The sequence below is a fragment of the Lissotriton vulgaris genome, chromosome 9 (genome assembly GCF_964263255.1).
Source record: "Lissotriton vulgaris chromosome 9, aLisVul1.2, whole genome shotgun sequence".
NCBI lineage: Eukaryota > Metazoa > Chordata > Amphibia > Caudata > Salamandridae > Lissotriton > Lissotriton vulgaris.
This window is the reverse complement of record NC_141697.1, coordinates 337,832,109-337,851,756: the sequence shown is the minus strand read 5'-3', so window position 1 is coordinate 337,851,756 and position 19,648 is coordinate 337,832,109. Positions and strand designations below refer to the sequence as shown.

The window sequence follows — 19,648 nt, the reverse complement described above, 5'->3', positions numbered from 1 at the left end:
CAGGCTTGCCGCTGAGGGGCCTGTGTGTACAGTTTACACTGCCATATTGAGTTGACTTTTAAAACCTCTTGCCAAGCCTTAAACTCCCCTTTTATTTCATATAAGTCGCAGTTAAGTTAGGTCCTAGGTAGCCCATAGGACAGGGTGCTGTGTAATCAAAAGGTAGTACTGTTAAATTTTGCATGTCCTACTAGTGAAAAGCTCCCAACTAGTTTTTCACTATTGAGAGGCCTACCTGTCTCATAGGTTAACATTTAAGATTCCTTATTACATTTAATAAGCTATAATTCCAATAAAGTTGAATTTGTAGCTACCATTCTGAAAATGCCCCTTTTAGAAAGCTGGACATCTTCCTACTCTTAGCCATTTGGTGTCTGATGCCTGTCTCTGATCACTGGATCGGCTGGCTGACAGTTCAATTTTGTGTAGTCCCTTTAGACTGCCACACACAAAAGAAGGCTGGGAGTGACTTTATCCATCTTCCTGGGTGGAAGGTAGGGAGGAGCTGGGCACAGCCTCATACTTACATCTGAGTCTGTGCTCTGTCCACGCACAAGGGGCCAGATGTACGACCCGATTTTCTATGCGCAAATGTGTTTGCGACCTGTTTGCGCATGCAAAAACCTACAGGGCCAATTACAAAGCCTATTTAGCGAGTCACAATTTATTTGTGACTCGCTAAATAGGTTTCGCGACTCTCTATTAGGAAAGGGCGTTCCCTTCCTAGTAGCGACCCCAAATGCCATGCATGACTGTTTTGCAACCGCAATTGTGGTGGCAAAACAGTCGCGGTTTACCACCCTCACAGAAGGGAAGGGGTCCCAGGGACCACTACCTGTCCTTCAAAAATGAAATGCTTCATTTTGAATTTTTTTAATGGGGCTGCACTAAACAAAAACCTGCTTTATTGAAAAGCAGTCCCATATATGGGGGTTTGCAGGCCACCATCCCTGGGAGGACCAGCCATTCCTAGTGCGGTCGCAAAATGCGAGGGCCTCATTAATATTCATGAGTCTCGCATTTTGCGACCCCATTGGGAGTTGCAATCTGTGTTTCTGACACTTTTGTACATTGTAAATTGCAAGTCGCAATTTGCCACTCGCAATCGGGCGCAAATTGTGAGTCGCAATTTACACTGATCGTACATCTGGCCCCATGTGCTGCATCTCCCCCAAACCCTGTAATGAGTCTTGAGACAGGGCAGGAAGAAAGGACCTGTGTGCACTTTAAATATCCTTCTTTGGAGTCACCCCCACTTCAAAGGCACAACTGGATGAACCTCTGACCCTACCAAATAGGAGCACTTCTGGACCTGAAACCAGTTTGCCAAGAAGAAGAACTGCTGTGCTAAAGACTGCCACTTTGCTGGACTGATGTTCTGGAAGACTGCTGCCTTGCTGTGCAGCCCTGCTGTCTGCTTCTCTTGCTGACTGTACCTTCATCAATTGACCCAGAGTGACTCCAAGGGCTAGCTGACTAGCCTCTTTTTCTTAGAAGATTCAGGGACATCAAAGTCTTCCATCCTACTCCTGTGCCTGGTTCATTGGAAGTGGACCCAGGTGCTTGTTTCAGTGGAGCAACACATTCTATGCATAACATAAGGGTATCTTGGCACTGAATAACAGATGTTTATTGTTACCCACCTCAATGGTAGTCAGACGGTTGAAAGGTTGAGTGGACCCGCCGGTATTTAAACCTGTGAACATGAACTGAAAATTATAACATAGAATGTACGGGGTATGGCAAATTATCAGAAATGGAGAAGGATACTAGAAAACTTGACATGCTACAGAATGGCGATTGCTTGTCTGCAAGAGATGCATGTATGGGGGGATGTGATTCCATGTGTTCGGAGATGATGAAGAGGCCAGATGTATGCAACTTCCTACTCTGGTTCGCCCGAGTGACACTTATATGGGTGGCTCCCGGGGCACCCTTCCCACACAAACAGCATGTGACGGATCCGGAGTGATGCTACATGATAATATACAGGACGTGTGAGGGACAGGAGATAGGTTTCATTAATGTTTACGCCCCTAATACAGACAGTCCCAAGTTTTTACAAAACTGATAGAGGTGGCTGCCCCATTCATGGGAGCGTAAGTGATCTTATTAGGAGACTTTAATTGTGTTCTAGACGTATGGCTAGACTGGGACCCGCACAAAGAGAATACTAAACCTCGAACAACCAGGGTAACAGTAGATATCCTAACTGGCCTGCAACTCACGGACATATAGTGAACGCGTAACCCTTTGAAAAGAGCATTCTCTGTTTCACCCCTGCAACAAATACAATCAGTCGTTTAGACTACTTCTGTATCTGTTCGGGATTGACCCCGGAGGTGGATGGGATCTCATACTTACCCAGATACCGGTCAGATCATTCCACCCCCCTACTGAGTCTCAAAACGGGAGTGAGGTGACCGGGCATACCACTATGGCGCCTGCGTGCGGAAGCGCTGCTAGATCCCCTGTATGAAGCCACCCTTAAGAAAGCCCTCACTTATTGCTTCAATGAAAACTGGGGGACCGCGTCCACCAGAACAACAGAATGGGAGGCCATGAAGATTGTGATCCGAGGTGTGGCCATTAAGACTACATATGGAGTTAGACAACAACTGGAGCAGGACATTCGAGCACAGAAGCAGAGGTGGGGTAGCCTGGAGGCTGCCCTGCATAGGGATCTGCAAGCTTTAGAGGATTGGTGGAAAGTACGGGAAGAACTTATGGCCTCCTGGTGCAGATTGGAAAATATAAAAATATAGCATATCTACAAAGCCTCCATATGGAAGGTGATAAGGCCAGGGCCCTGTTAGCAAGACTGATTTAATCTGAATCCGCCTCATTCCCTGTCCTGCAACTGCTGGACAGAAATGGGAGACGGTCTGTACCCAGCGAGCAATTGTAGATACTTTAGCTCACCACATAGATACTGCATGCCAAACCAAATCAGCTACAACCCCAGAAGTAATACAATACTATCTTAATTATATTGAGCTTCCCTGGGTGGATCCAGAGGAGACGGAGACCCTCACAGCCCCCATAACCAAAGAGGAGGTATTATCCGCTATCAAACATCTTAAGTCTGCTAAACGTTCGGGCAGTGATGGTCTCCCTGACAAATTTTATCTACGGTTTGCACCGGTCCTAGCTGATAAAAATATTAGAGGTTTATAAGGAGGCACTGGAAAGACGATCCATGCATGGCCCTATGTAGGAAGCGCTGTTATCTATGATCTTAAAGGCAGATAAGTACCCTATGCTGCCCGGCTGCTATAGGTCGATTTTACTCTAGATGTCAAGATACTGAACGGGATCCTTATGTCCAGGTTGTTGCCCCTTATGCCGCACCTAGTACACCCAGTCCAAGCAGGATTTATACCCAGGAGAAACACCACGCATAACCTGAGAAGACTTGCACACATATGGCATGCCCGGATAACACAACATGAGGACTGTGCCCTGGCTATGTTGGATATTGAGCAAGCCTTCGACATGGTGGAGTGGGCACATATTTGGGCTGTCCTCCAAAAGATGGGGATGCGACAGGGGTTTCGCCGCTGGGTTGAGTTCCTGTATATGAATCCGATGGCTCGGGTGGGACTCAAGGGGGTGGCATCTGATAAATTCACCTTGTCCAGAGGAACAAGACAGGGATGCCCTTTGTCGCTGCTGCTATTTGCTGCGGCATGGAACCCTAGCAACCACACTCAGAAAAAATATGGAGGGACATGGAGTCCCCGTGGGGGATACCACACATGTCTCCCAGTATGCGGATGACATGTTGGTGTACCTAAGACGCCCATCGCGGTTGGTCAAACCTCTTAAATAAATTTAGGAGATTCAAAGAGTTCTCCGTGCTTCGCATTAACCCTGAAAAATCGTTAATAGTCCCTGTCAGGAAAATGACACAGAAGGCAAATAGCACATGCCCTGAAGTGTAAAAAAAAAAGGGTATGAGGTACTTGGGAATTCAATTATGGCATTCACCCCTAATTTTACTAGAGCATAACATAGGGAAAGTATTAAAAGTTGTGCACGCTTCAGTAGAGTCCTGGAAGTCCTTGCCTCTCTCTCTCCTATGGGAAAGGTGGCTATCATAAAAATTATAATAGTACCCTGTTGCCTCTACACTCTACAACACTCCTTCTGGAAAATCCCTAAATCATATTTATCAGCAGTCAATAGCCTATTGTTAGAGTTGCTCTGGAGGAATAAACGGAAACGTGTTAAATTAGACACTCGACAACGGAAGTGGGTGGATGGGGGGGTGGAGATACCCCATATGCATCTATACTATATGGTGGCAAACTGCCGTCTACTGGCTGCATGAAGGTTGTAATCGGGAGAAGGCCTGGCTGGAGGGCACTTACAGTAGTAGTACTCTGTCGGAGTTACTCATGATGGGAGTTGTGGTTCCGAATGAATACCCATACATGATTAGATATGTGACAAGAGTCTGGGAAGACAATTTATGAGAGTAATCTGGAAGGCACCCTATTCCCCTGACATGCCACTGTGTCATAAAACCGTTAAAAAAATTGCAGAGTCCATGTCCGTCTAGCGATGGAAAGATGGGAGGTGCCTTACAATGAAGGATCTGTACAATAATGGTGCATTTATGACCTGAGAGGAGGCAGTGGCCGTCTTTGACCATGGGTCAAAGACCATGGGTGCAGGACAATTCCTACTGTATGGTAAGATTGCGGCAGTGGCTAGTGAGATATGGCATTCCTTCTCAGAGGAGCCCCCCTGGTACAGCTGTCCTCACAAGTATAATATCAATGTCGGGTGGGTGACGCTTAATCTCCTATAGCTAGAGGGCTCTTCGAGGCGATTTTCTGGTCAAGGCCCTGCCGGTCCATGCAAGATGGGAGAAGGTATCGGAGGTACCCATAACAGCATCAGAGTGGGCAAGAGTGCATGAAGGAGTCCGCGAAGTGAGCTCCAACGCACGCTTTAAGTTAATCCAATATAACATAGTGCACCAAGTATATCTAACACCACATAGGCTAGGTAAATTTATCCGGAACCATCAGACGCCTGCGGGGAAGCAGCAACACGCCTTGTGCACATGATATAGGAATGTAGGTGCTTGAGGCCTTTTTGGGAGGGAGTGTTAGAGCTTACACACTAAGCAACTGGATGGTCCATTCTCAGGACGATACGTTCAGCCCTACTGAATCTAATCCACACCCCAAAAAAGAAAAAATTGAGTAGGAAGTTTGTGCTGTTAGGGTTAGTGATTGCAAAGAGAAGGATACCAATCTTGTGGCCTAGCCCGATCGCACCACTCATAAGGAAATGGATGCGCGATATGAAAGCTGTAGCCGAATTGATACGGATGAAACATATAAGAAAAGATGATAGACTTGGGGATGATGCAGGGACATGCTCCACAATTATTGCAGACTTGAGAGATTCCCAAGAGGAGAGGTAGAGTCGGGGGGGAGACTCACAGCAAACCCCAGAATAAGAACTGGGATGGATGGTTGCATGGTACTGCACTTCGGCTGATGGTTATCGGACTCCAGACAAGAGTACAGACATAAGACACCAAGACACAAAAGGGTAGGTGGGAAGGGGGGAGTTATGTTTGTCGAAGAATGATAGAGTTATTATTGCAATAGAGTTTAATTACATGGCAACCCAGGGGGTCTCGAGCAGCGCACACAGCGCCAACCTGCTTACCTGTCAGCACGCCAGCACTCTGCCTCAGCCCCTGGGTTGCCAACGCTGTGAGTCTCGCCGCCATCGACACCTAGGAGCGGCTAGAGACTACAGCTCCCAGTGGGCTTTGCGCGGACTTCCGGTTTCCGCTGTACTCGCGCCCGGAGGCGCTACAAAGCGGAGCCTCGACCTCCGCGTCGCGGACGCGCGCGGGCGACGCCGGGCGGAGCCCGGGCAGAGGGCGGGCCGTCTAAGGCCGTCCAAGGACGACCAGGGACGGGACGGGCCACGTCCTTAACATCTACCACAATGGGTAAGCGTAAATTGGCAACACCAGCAGCCGATGAAGCTAAAGCGAAGGTGCCGAAGTATACTACAAGTATACTTACATATTTAACTACTAAGGTGGGGGAACTATCATCTCAGATTGCTGAGTCCGAGCGTGAACTGGGCCTTGCTCCAAGTCCTGGGACTGTTGACACTTCTAGCTCCTCCCTCATTAATTGTATACCACTGGAGCCTCGGGTTATCATTGAGGCTTGTAGACCCACTTTGTCACTTCCTGCTACAGTTCTTCCGTGCCCCGCAATACCTGAAATTGTGATACCTAACCCCCCTTTGAACTCCGGGGATGCTGGAAGGTCGCCTTTAACTATGGCTGGTTCTATCCAGCCAGCCCTTCTGACGGAGGAAGTCATCATGGCCTTATTGGAAAAACTGTTCACTGACAGGCTTGAGACTGCTCTAATCCAGATTGCATCGGATATTAATGAAACATTAAAGGACTGTGTTAAGAACCTTATGACAAAATGTGACCGTATAAATGATGTTCTTAATTCTCGGGCCCCTGTATTCTCTATGCCTTTGGCTCCTTGTCCCTCAGTTGTACAGGTCACTACCCCTAAAGTGGGTGACCCACCCGTAACTAGACCAGCCAATATCCCTCTTTTACCTATTGTCAAACCTGTGCTACCAAAAGGGAAAGTAGACAATGGAATATACATCCCCACGACAGAGGTTGGCCACAGTGCAAGTTGCCCCACAAGGCCTAGAAGCCAGTGGGGGGCTCCGGAAAAAAGGGTACCTCCAATAAATTTACCTCCGGATGCAACACCCTTTGTCGCCATTCTGGTTAACGTGCCTAAACTTGAAGACGGAGCGATAGAACAACATGAGTCTCTGCTTAGGCACGTTAAAAAATGGTGTAATGCCAATTGCACGGGAGAAAGTAATATCGCTGACAATATTGTAACAAGTAGGCGGGTAAACTGGGTGGGTAAAAGCAAGAAAGAGGTTTCTGGAGACTGCGTCATCGTAAATTTTAAATCTAAGAATGTCGCGAGTCGACTTTTTTGGGATGACTCACCTCTGGATCCTGTAAGTAAAGGGGTTCGGGCGATGCCTCTGGGTTTCTTTTATCCCCGCCCTCATAGGTTAGCTGTAAATGAGAACATCAAGTTACAGTCTATTGATAACACTTGGGCAGAGGACAACCTTATCTCACCCATGCCTTCCAATGTATGGATGACTAAGCCAACTAAAGCTATTGGTGTAGTAAATGTTGTAAGAAACACACCCTCTAACAATCTACCATTGTCAAACATGTTCTCAGCATTAGCTGATAGAGTAGACACTGAATGACTAGCTCCTGTACTTGAACAGGATAACCTGGCTTGTCAACTCCCAGTTAACACTGATGTGGCCCTACCTGATGTTAGAGCCAAATCTGTTATTAATGACCCATTACAGTTAGGGGAAGGGCACATACGGTTAGTATCATGGAACATCGCGGGCCTACGGGCAAAACAAGATGACCCTATCTGGTTACAATCAGTGAAGAACCATGATATTGTCGCATTACAAGAAACTTGGAAGAAAGATAAAGGTTTCTGGGTAGAAGGATATATTTCTTTCTTTGTTGATGCCCTAAGCTCCACATCGGGTAGGGACAGAGGGGGTTTGCTATTCCTTGTCTCAGTTAAAATTGCAGGTAATGTTAGAGAAATTCCTAGTTCTTCACATTTTTTTCAGCTGGTGGAAATTTCTTTGGCAGATAAGAATAAGATTGTATTAGTAAACTGTTATAACTCTATGCAGGGGGGACCCCCAAATTTCATTTTAGATGGTCTATCAGACTTTTTAACTAAATACATGTCAAAACAAACCACTTTTGTCCAGTGTATAATGATGGGTGATTTTAATGTTCATTTGTGTGAGTCCCATTGCCAGATTATTGATGAAAACGGCCCTGATTACACTTCACCGCCACACTTTGAACATAGTTCTAAGGGTGTGGCGATGGAAAACTTGCTCTCATCAAATGACCTATATGAACCAGGGTTTTCAGATACAACAAACCGAGTGGTCACGTATAACGCAAGGGGCAGTGAATCGATTATTGACTACTTTTTTATGTCCCCAGGGCTCCTTCGTTATGTATTGTTTTATAACGCAATTGTTAGTGGATTTAGTGACCACAACCCTGTGTTACTGGTTCTGGATGCTCTCTCTGGCTTGTATAAAGGAGTAGTAAGGGCTACCTCTATAAGGGATGTGAGGAGTAAAGACCAAGGCAGACGCCTCAAATGGTGCAAAGTCTGCCCAGAGGATTTTCATGGTCGTATTGTGCAGGATATGGGAGTTGAATTTGGGAAATGTATGAATAGGGAGATGAGGGGAGGGGAAGTTGTGAGTGCCTTTGAAGCTATCTGTGCTAGAGTGGATAAAGAGCTTAGAGTCAAACCAGGGAGGGGTTCTGTCCCAGTGTGTAGATGGTTTGACCACTCCTGCTCACAGGCACACTCAGCTCTGCTGAAAGGTCTTAAACAATCACCTAGAGACAGGACCTTGGTGGCAGATCTAAGAAGACAATACACTTTGGCAGTAAAACTTCGGAAAAAAGCCATCAAAGACGAAGCCTGGGACTCTTTGATGGACCCCATAACCCTTAAACATAGCTCCAAATTTTGGGCTATAATTAATAACCCTTTGTTCTCTCAAACAAATAATCTGGATCTTGAAATTAACATATCTGAAGCAGACTGGATTAATCATTTCTCCAATATATATGGTTCCAATGAAATTGCTGAGGTGTTTAAAATACCTTATTCTCCTGCTTCTCACATTAATTTAGATTTTACCAAATCAGAAGTAGAGCTGGCAATTTTAGGCTCAGCTGCAAACAAAGCCCCGGGCCCGGATGGGGTTCCTCCGGACCTATACAAACTTAATCCGGAGTTGTGGGCTGAGATTTTAGCTAACGTTTTTAATTGTGTGTATGAGGGGGGGTTGCCAAAAACATGGTCATGTGCCGTTATAGTACCTATTTTTAAAAAGGGCCTAAGAAGCGACCCAAAGTGTTTTCGACCAATTTCCTTATTGGATTCTTCAATGAAGATTTTGGGCAAAGTCCTGCTTGCTAGAATTAACACCTGGTCCACAGATAATAATATTCTAGTAGATGCCCAATACGGGTTTCGTGCTGGGAGGGGGACTGAGGACCAATGCCTAAATCTTCATTTGTTAATTTCGAAATACACAACTGTGAAAAAAGGATCAATTTTTGTCGCTTTTATGGACCTGTCCACAGCTTTCGATTTGGTGAATAGAGCTCGGCTGTGGACCATGTTGCTAAAGCTGGGTCTGGACCCCCCCCTTGTATATTTCTTGGCAGAATTACACAAAGATCTGAAAGCTTCAATCAGAATGGACCAGGAAGGTAATCGTACCGCCTGGTTCAAATCCAGCAGGGGAGTGCGGCAGGGCTGCATTCTTGCGCCCATGCTATTCACCTTGTATATAAACTCACTTGAGGAAACTCTTTTATCTGCAACCTTGGATACTCCGCGTGCAGGGGAAACCCGTATTCCGGTTCTCCTGTACGCGGATGATGCCGCTTTAATAGCTCGGACTCCAATTGGTCTACAAAAACTTTTAAATGCTTTTAACGATTTTATGCGATCATTAGACCTAGTGATAAACAACTCCAAATCTCACGTCATGGCTTTTGGGGCTGGTAAAAACAACTCCAGACAGTTTTATTGTAATGGTGACGTGATCACTAAAGTTAAAATTTTTACATACCTTGGTGTAATTTTTGACACCAAGGGCAGCTGGGCTCCGCAAATTGTAGCTAAAACCAAAGCGGTTAGAAGCTCAGCCACAGCTATTTTAAGTTTTGCTAGGAGACTGGGCGGAAAGCCAACAGGTGCCTTACTTAATTTGTACAGGGCGAAATCAGTGGCAATAGCCAGGTATGGCTCGGGTCTGTGGGGTTATGTAAATAGTGAATCAATTCAAAGGGAAGAAAATAAATTCCTGCGTTCCACCTTAGGGCTTCCCCAATCTACAGCCACGTTTTCAGTCCACCAGGAAGTTGGGCTTGGTTATATATCAGACACCCTTCTTATGGCTCCTATCTTACTATGGATAAGGCTTTGGACCAATAAAAGCTTGGGTCTTAATCATAAAATACTGGCGGACTGTTTAAAACTGGATAATTATAAAAACATTATTTGGCTTTCACATATACAAAAGTGCTCTTTGGATCTGGGTCGTCCTGATATTTTTCTTACCCCTCAGGGTCTTAAGAAATCAGATTTAGTTTGGGTGAAGGCCAATTTTATAACAAGGAAAAATGTGGAGAGGGAAGAATGCCAACTACTCAAGCCCACGGTCAGAGCCCATTACCTGACCATTACGCGTCTTACCATCCAACCGTACCTTACTATCGTCACTATCCCCTTTCATAGGTGGCTCCTGGTTAAACTTCGGTTTAACCAGATTTATACAGTTTTGTGTGACAGTCACGGTTGGTTTAAGGAGGAGGATGCCCCTGTCTGTAACTGCGATTGTTTTTCTGCTCAAAATAATATGCACTTTATGCTATTTTGTAATTTCTTTATTGAGCCCAGACAGAAATACCTTGTACCATTATTGAAGGAAAAAGCTTTTCTTCAGGCAAAACCTGCTCTCCTGTACCTCCAATTAATGGATTCTACGTTGGCCATGTTTAGCGTGGCCAACTATCTTGTTGCTGTGGTTAGGATCAGGAGGAAAAGACTTAAAGATGCAAATATTAGTGTTTTGTGAAGATAAATGAAATGGATGTTGTTCTCATTTTTAATGTCTATTTTATTGAGTATTTTCTCTTTTATGATGTAATTTTATAATGTATATTAATCAATTATTATTGTTGTTTCCTCATATCATGTATTTTCATGAATTTATCACTGATTGATGCTTCTGTATTTGTTTATGAATTTGTACTGCCCATCTTGTGATGTGATTGTAGAATGCTTTTATGATTTTTAACTAAATCGAATAAAGTGGTTTTGACTTGACTTGACTTGAATCCTGAAACAGAAGAAATACACTAAAAGTTATGTCATTTATGAGCTACAACTGGAATATTCTGTAAAATGCCAATAAAGAGTGTTAAAAAAAACCTGTGAGCATGAGGTCAAACACATGCCCCTACAGTGACTGCATTAGTCCACTAAGCCACCAGGCCCTGCATCGTCTGCAGTGAGAACAGAATTGACACATCACCGCTGTTGCGGTAACAGAATCCGAGCGTTGCACTCCGAACCAGCGCATTGCCAACAGAACCATCACATGGGCGCCACTGCAGAAGGATGATCAACACATCCCTTTGACTGCATGGAGAAACCCTGCACACGACTTCAGAAACAACAGATCGTGGAACCGGCACTTTGTCTTCAGAGCCTGTGCATCAACCAGGTTTTTTGTAAAGTGGGTCTACTCGCGCTTAGGGTCTCAAAGCACTGAAGGGGGGGGGATCTGCGGTTCAGTCGAAGAGGTCTTGACGTTCTTTCTTCATCGAGGCATTGACGGTGATTGCCTGAGATGTAAAGGCATTGAGTCCCAAGTCTTCACAGCGAGGTAGGAGAAGGATCTTCCTTCAGCAGTGGTCTTGTGGGTCAGTGGGTTGGTGGCCAGGGCCAGTTGGGTGGAAAGGAGATGTCTGGTGGGAGTGTAGAAGGAGAGGCGGTGGTTGAGGTATGCAGGTCCGGCATTGTGGAGGGCTTTGTAGGCGTGCGTGAGGAGCTTGAATGTAATTCTTTTGTTGATAGGTAGCCAGTGAAGGTCTCTCAGGTGGCCGGTGATGTGGCTGCGGCGTGGAATGTTCAGGATGAGTCTGGCGGAGGCTGGCTACCTGCAAGCCTCTGCATTGGCTCAGCCCATGGAGCTGCTGTGCCAGTTTATTTGTATAAACTGACTTTTTTATCCATTGAGCTTGGTTTGGCTGTGATGAAGAAGCATCCTGCTATATCTCCACATCATCTTGTCCATAGCTCAATTTAGACCTGAGAAGATGCAACCCATATCCTGCCCAACCTAGAGCACCGCCCAGTAAATCCCAACCCAAGGCCTGGAACAGAGATGAGCACAGCCTATACCCTATAGATGACAGTGTATTGCCACATCCTCCTGGAGCCCTCCCTAACCACCTGGAGCAGTGCCCAGTCCTATCCCGAACCCAGAATAGCCTAGCACTATCGCTGTCCATCCGGTGTCAAGCCCAACACTGATTCTACAAATATTACTTTATCTCTCAGTGTATTGGCTTCCACCTCTGTAAGGTCATGGACATTTAGAGGAAGACTAAAGGGAAGTATTTACTGATATAAATACCGGGGCACATACAGTGACTGACGTCTCCATTTTGCTTGATATAAGCACTGTCCAGGTGCTGGTATGCAGGGATTAGGGTGTGTAGAATACTCTACCTCCAAGGTCAATTCACATGGCTTGTGTAACTGGAGATAGTGCACATTGCAGCCTTTACGTACTGTTGCAGCTGGCAGTGTATGTGTGTGTTTATTGCTACTAAAGCTGCCTGTTTGTGGCTTAGATGTGTTCTGACTTTACTAAACTCATACCCGGATATTCTACAATTTACCCTTAGCTTATGTTTTTATAGCCAGTTCCACAACTTATTATACGAGGTTAGTTTACTCATCGCAGCTCGCCCTCTGGGTGTACCAGGAAATGTAAACTGTGAGCAGCTCTGGTGCCTTCCATAATCAATCCATTAACCAGGCATTTTTAAAGAACCTTTCTGAGTACTCGGAGCCAGCAAAGATTTTTCTTGCTTGAGAAATATGCCCATGCTGAGTTAGTCCGTTGACCAGTTGCACTGGAGGGTTCTGTGCTACCTAAAGTTTGGCATGTAGCTGGTGTTCAAGTGACTTTCTGCCCTTGTGCACAAGTACTGTTTTGATTTTGCTGCAGCGAGTGGTGACTCTGATTTGCCCCCAACCTTTTGGAAGTTTTTGGTACCCAAATGAGACAGAATTGCATATACCAAGATGCAGGAGGAAGTGTGGTTGGAATATTCGTTACTCTAAACACCCACAATCTATTAAAGCCTTGTTGGCTAAGGGCTTGCTCCTTCCAACCACTTGTTATAGCATCATGACAGGGCCGGCTTTAGCACTGGCGGCGCCCTGTGCGACAGTGTTTGTTGGCGCCGCCCCAATGACCACCGCTGCCACAGATTCCCTCACTACCACCATTTAACAGTGCCCCTCAATCTCCATAACTAGTCTCTCATATTAATTTAGTTTTATTGGGCCACTCGTACCAGTGTGAGGTGTCAGAGCAATTTACATCATACACACATTTAACTGAGACAATCACACGTGTAAATCAGTGTATAAGAAATGTTACATAAGACAGAGGATTACAAGATGTAGGAGTCACATGTCATCCATACTGGCAGACAGTATAGTTTAAGATTCATAGGTCTGGAAAAGCACAAATTCGGAATTTAAAACATAACTCTAATTGTTAGGGGTTCCCTTTAATAATAATAATTCATTTCTACCCAAATGAAACCTTTTTGCAAGATAAGGTTAAGGAAAGAGCGAGCAAAAAACTATGTAGGTCTAATATACACCTTGCAGTTTGCAAGCAGCTCTTTAATGACAGTTGATAGCTCGTTATTTTATATTAGGATTTTAAGTTATAAACTGCAAGTAACAAAAAGATCTCTTTGAGCAGTAACCCGTTGACCTATTAACATTATATGCACGTTGTGAGCTGCATGGCACATGTTCTTAGCAGCAGGCATAGTAACGCTCTGAGCTACCTTACAAGGAGTCAAACTTCCACTAGACAAAACTTTGTCTCTCTCCAGGAAGAATATTAAATCACAGGAGCTATTTTGACATTTTTATTGATGTTTGGAAATTGCTGGAGGCAGCAAGTGGTTTTCAAGCCATATTATAATTGCAAACGGGGCGCGCCACCCCAAGTCAACTCCCGGTGCGGTGGCACCGATCACACCGCTGTAGAGCCGGCCCTGCATCATGATCCCGTGGTAGGGCGTCCTTCCTAATCCTCTCATGAGCCAAACATTTGCTTTCTGGATCTTTGCCGGAGTGGACCTGAACGTTTTTAAATTCTACCATAAGGGTGGAGCTTAGAGGAGGCAAAGTAGTATGTTCTCTGCCCTAAGACCAGGATTAATATTCCCTAAAACAGGAAAATTAAAATCAGGTTCCCTTTCACAATTGGTCAGGCGCATGTGAGACCTTTATCTAGTAAATACGTTGACCTACAATATGTAGAAAAATTACTTTTCATGCACTATACTGGCACAGCGTGAAAGTGCCACTGTTCTGCCGCCAGCTGCGCACAGTTCCAAGGCATTAGCATAGGCGCTAATGTCCTCGTTATTCACAAGAACAGCTGGAGTGCTAGAAGCTTGCTTGATAAATCATGTAGGCTGATTGCTGTAGTCCCTCTTTCTATGATATGATTATCGTCCCTAAGTTGTGAAGAGACACCTACTCCACTGCCAGTCCTGCACCTAGTGTGTCTCTCAGTGACAGACTTCTCCAGCTTGCCTTCCAGCTCTTTATGCTTTCTCAGGTGACAGAGTTGGAGACCAAACAAACAGAAGGCAGAAAAATGGGTAGATAAGGTAGGGTAATGTAATAGTTGGCGGTCTAGTGGCCGCCTCAGAGATCCACCAGATAGAAATAAAAGCAGGAATCGACACAGGAGCGACAGTAAATGTTATGGGCCTCCAACAATACCGCTGCCTACGACCTCGCCCCCCTGTGATGCCGTCCAAATCCAGGATCTATGCATACAGGGCCGGCACACCCTTCCCGCTGAAAGGGAAGATCTCGGTACCTATCAAGGCCGATGATCTCGAAGTAATGGCAACCATCCATGTCATCGACATGGAGGCGGATACCCTACTGAGCAGCCACACCGCAGAAGATCTGAGGCTCATCTCTTTCGCAAGGAGGATCCAGACGTACCAGGTAGAAGAGCTACTGAGCCAATTCCCCGAACTCTTCCAGGGGCTCGGATGCATCAAGTGCAACCCCATCAAACTACACATTGACAAGACAATCGACCCAGTTGCCTTGCAACATAGGAGGGTCCCGTTCCACCTGCGGCCGCTGGTAGAAAAGGAGCTACAAGCTTTGGAGAGGCAGGGGGTCATTGAAAAAGTATCCGGGCCCACGCCGTGGGTATCCCCAATGGTTATCGCTGAAAAGCCAAAACAGCCAGGCGCCATACGCCTCTGCATTGATATGAGGTTGCCGAATAAAGCCATTCAAAGAGAAGGACACATAACACCTACGATGGATGACATCATCGCAGACGTCAGCGGATCTAAATGGTTCTCAAAAATCGATCTTAACGCAGGGTATCACCAACTTCCCCTGTCAGAAGAAAGTTGCTATATCACAACCCTCAGTACCCACCTAGGACTACAGAGGTACAAATTGCTGAATTTCGGAATATCCTCGGCAGCTGAAGTATTCCAAAACACGATACGAGAGCTGCTATTGGGACTTCCGGGAGTAATAAACGTGAGCAACGATATTCTGATCCACTCAGCGACAGCAGCAGATCACCACAAACACCTCCGCGACACATTGAAGCGCCTCAGCGAGTATGGAGCGACTTTGCACAAGAACAAATGCCAATTCTTCCAGCCATCCCTGGAGTTCTTCGGGTATGTGTTCAACCAGGAAGGCATCCAAGTTGACCCAAGGAAGTTGCAGGCCATCAAAGAGGCTCCTGCACCGACAACACCAACAGAGGTACAAAGTTTCCTGGGTATGGCCACATACTGCGGAAGGTTTATCCCCGGCCTGGCCACCCGAGCGGAACGACTGCGGGCCCTCACAAAAACCGACGCAACCTGGCAGTGGGGTCAAAAAGAGGAAGAGGCGTTCCAAGGCATCAAACACTCCCTCCTGGGAGAGGCAACACTGGCCTACTTCGACCCGGCAAAACGAACAGAGGTACTAGTCGACGCAAGCCCAGTTGGACTGGGAGCAGTACTGGCTCAAGAATACGAACCCGGTCACTGGGCAGCCCTCGCGTTCGCCAGCAAGTCCCTCACACCGACAGAAACAAGGTACCCTCAAATCGAGCGGGAGGCTTTAGCCATCAAGTGGGCCTGTAACCACTTTCATCTGTACCTCAAAGGCCAACCCTTCACCATGGTCACTGACTACCAGCCCCTCATCCCCCTCTTCAAAGGGACGGCGCCTCACCCGCCTCCACGCATCGAGTGCTGGGCGGTTCAGCTGCAACCATATGAAATGGAGGTGGTGTACCAACCAGGAGCCAAAAACCCGGCCGATTTCCTATCGAGGCACCCAGTTCCGACGGAAGCACAAGAGCAGGGGTTGCCAACCAGTCGATCGCGAGCTACCGGTAGTTCGCAGATGGCCTGGCAGTAGCTCGCGGGCTGACTTCTACTTTAGTAGCCTGTTGTTGTCGTTTTGTTTAATTTTTAGATCTTTTTGCAGGAGCTTCTCTGCCGCGGTAGGAACCAACTGCAATTTGAGCACATCTAGGGCGGGGCGAAGTTGTTGACGTCGGCTAGCGCATGGGCAGTGTTGGCTGCCCACAGAGAACCACAATGCACGCCTTTTGTATGCATGCCTTCCTGCTCTGATCCCCTGCATTTTGTGGCCGGAGTGCAGCCTAGAATGCATAATTGGGTCTCTATGCTGACATACTGGAGACGCAGTAAAAGCCACCTGAAGCAGAACCGGACAGCTATCAGGTTTGTGGCCTGTGCATTCCGTTACTCGAGGCATCTGAAACATGACCAGTAGTTCGAACAAGATATAAATCAATCTGAAACTCTGCTTTAATGTAAACATTAAATTAAAGCAGAGTTTCACAGGCATCTTTTATTTTGAAATAAATAGTGTACCTTGCACGTTGTTCCTGGCCTCAAAACGGAACCGAAAACATAATTTTACATGACTTTTCATTACATTTTATTTAAATAATGGAAGAAATGTAATGTAAAATTAAGTTACTGGCTCCGGTTTGTGCCCAGATAGAACTTCCAAGAGGTGCTTTTTTTAAAAACACAAAATACGTGTAAAACGATGCCTTTAGTAGTGTCATGATATCATGCGAGTAATTTTAAATGGAGTGTTGATTTGAAGCACAAGGAATAGAAGGATTCACAATTCACTTTTAATGTATCCCATTTAAAAAAGTTCCTCACCCTTGCAGTTGCCATATGTTTCTGTTGTGAACGAGGCCAATAAATTAACTAGGAGCACTGAGCATGGACCAAGCTAAGGTCTGTGGCCCCTTCCTTGTGTGAGCAAAGAATTGAAAATAATGCAATTAGTGGCACAAAAGGCATATAAAAATATATTGGAATGTTTTAGAAAATCACAACGTTTATTTCTTTTACATACATAAGCATTTCGGATGAACAGCATATTACAGTACTTACATTGAGAGGCATTTTTAGAAGTAATAACTGAACATGAACCAATCATTGACTCCCACCACCCCTGATGATAATTCTATAATAATGAACTGAGTGGCAAGTCATGTGCACCATATATGTGGAATAGGTTATAATTACATGGAACAAATGTAAAGTCTGTCATGAAAGAATTTGTACAGTGCTCTCCCTGAACTCCGGCATTTCAAGGTCTGGTCAAGTGATGATGTAGAAAAAGGAGGTATGATGTAATAAACTAATTGTATTGCAGCATTTGTTTATAATGCTTACTAGCCTGCAAGCCAATCCATGTAGGGTTTGTGGTTGGAAAGGTGTTGTCTTTATTTTTTGAGCCTATGTGGGAAGTGTTCCATGTTGTGCATGATGACCATCAATGTTCTTTTACCGAGTTATGAAACGTAGTAGTGTGTTGGATGAAAAGGTGTGAGAGACAGTTGTGCAGGTTATGGTTTTTAGTATGATTGCAGATTTGAGCAGCACTACACGGTCATATGATTTCTTATGATTGTAGTTTGTCAGCTGGTTATGGCAGAGGTCAGGAGTACTCAATTTGTTGAAGAGTAAAGCCAGGACTAATACCAGGCTCACTGGTTTCATATTGTGCATTGCAGACACTAAATGGGTGTCTGTTTATCCCTCGTCAATAAAGCTGGGCAAGGAGGTACTTTGGGAATAATGTACAAGTTGCTTGGCCTTTAGTAGCTCACAATGATTTTCATGGATCAGAAGTAGCTCTCACCACAGAAAAGGTTGGAGACCCCTGCACAAGAGGATGCTGACGATGTTGAACACTATGCCCACCTGATATCCCTAGCGGCGTGCCCCAGAGCATGACCCTAGACAACGTGAAAGAGGCTGCCGCCACCGATGCAGTATACACCAAGACCCTGAAAGCGGGCCAGGAGGGATCCTGGACGAACTACCTTCGCCAGGCCAGGCCAACTCCTGGAGCCCTGAAGAGCGTGACAGCCTGACGAAGATGTGGCGAGTACAACACGAGCTCAGTGCCACCAACGACAAAATCCTACTGAGAGGGTCCAGACTGGTAATACCACAAGGCCTTAGACATCGGGCGATCCAACTAGCCCATGGAGGACATCAAGGGGTGACCAAGATGAAAGCACGAATGAGGGAAAAAGTCTGGTTCCCTGAGCTGGAGGACATGGTCGAAGAATATGTGCGCCGCTGTAATATGTCCGCCGCTGTCCACTGTGTCCGCTGACAAGCGCCCCCGAGAGACCCATCCCCGTGATCACGGAGGAAGCCTGCACCGTTCCCTGGTCCAAAGTGAGCGTAGACTTCGGGAGCTTCCCGGAGGAAAGCACACGCTAGTCATTGTTGGCGCATTCTCAAAGTACCCCATCGTAGAGCCCGTGACATCCACTGCATTCAACTATGTAGGACCGGTCTTAGAAAAGGTCTTCATCATGTTCGGGTTTCCCCACGAAGTGCGCAGCGATAACGGACCACCGTTCCAAGGAGCCGAGTTCACCACGTTTCTAAAACAGTGAGGGATCCATCACCGGCGAATCACCCCTCAGTGGCTCCAGGCCAACGGTGACGTTGAACGTTTCATGCGCGCCCTGAACAAGATGTTCCGCATCGCTGTTATGGAGCAAGCGGACCCAAAACAGAGACTCCACGAGTTTCTGAGGGAGTACCGGAGCACCGCCCACGGTACCACCCAGAGAAGCCTGTGGACACTCATGCTTCATGGCCCCAGAAGAGACCTGATTCCCACGTGCCCAGGGTGGTCGTCACCGCCGCTGGAAGCGGAAGAAGTGCAAAGTAGGAGAACTCGACACAACCAGCAAGTGAGCCTCTGCCGTCATGCCACACCAAGAACGATCCACACAGGGGCCACCGTCATCCTACGGGACCGCCGGCCAGGAGGAAAATTCTTAACGAACTACGAGCCCGGCACCTGGACTGTCACCGCGAATCGCGGAACCATCATAACTGCGCGATGAGGAGTAGAAGAGGTGTCACGGAACATCTCGTGGTTCAAGGAAGTCCCGGCAGAACACCTAGGGAGGTCCTCAACTGGCCAGCCAAGATCTACCGCCACCCCGCGCAGGAGAGCAGGGAAGAGAGACCGGGGAGACCTCGGAAAGGACCACCTCCTCTCAGCCTGGCCCTCGATCCGAGGGCCAAGACCCCGACGGCGCAGATCTACGTGGCTGCCCCCAGAGGTACAGC

At 46.4% G+C, this 19,648-nt stretch overlaps 1 protein-coding gene across 1 annotated transcript in view; it reads left to right on the top strand.

Moving 5' to 3' along the window:
• Positions 1-19,648, top strand: part of TDP1 (tyrosyl-DNA phosphodiesterase 1) — a 980,389-nt gene that overhangs the window by 836,916 nt on the left and 123,825 nt on the right. The window lies entirely within an intron of this gene.